Source organism: Apis dorsata, unplaced genomic scaffold (assembly GCF_000469605.1).
Source record: "Apis dorsata unplaced genomic scaffold, Apis dorsata 1.3 scaffold_52, whole genome shotgun sequence".
In the NCBI taxonomy this organism is placed as follows: Eukaryota; Metazoa; Arthropoda; class Insecta; order Hymenoptera; family Apidae; genus Apis; species Apis dorsata.
Genome location: NW_006263353.1, coordinates 348,974 through 349,254, shown reverse-complemented (window position 1 = coordinate 349,254; position 281 = coordinate 348,974). Strand labels below are relative to the sequence as shown.

Genomic DNA, 281 nt, shown 5'->3' with positions numbered 1-281 from the left:
TAAATATTAATACAATTTTTATATTATTTTATTTTATTTTATTTTTATATTATCTTTGTATATATATTTATAATGTTATTATATATATATATATGTATAATCATATAATATTCAATTCAACAAAGACGATCGCTTGATTGAAATTAATAATAATATTCCACTATCTTCTGTTATTACTTAATTATTTAGAAACAAATATCTTTCAGAAATTTCTAAAAAAAAATTGATAGAAATGTTATATAAAAATTATAATATTCTAATTTTTATTATTGATCTTCACA

At 13.5% G+C, this 281-nt stretch overlaps 1 protein-coding gene and 1 long non-coding RNA gene across 2 annotated transcripts in view; one reads left to right on the top strand and one right to left on the bottom strand.

The window, feature by feature from the left end:
• The window catches only part of LOC102673708, a 2,598-nt gene that overhangs the window by 1,399 nt on the left and 918 nt on the right, over positions 1-281 (bottom strand). The window lies entirely within an intron of this gene.
• Positions 1-281, top strand: part of LOC116186749 — a 12,202-nt gene that overhangs the window by 11,081 nt on the left and 840 nt on the right. The window lies entirely within an intron of this gene.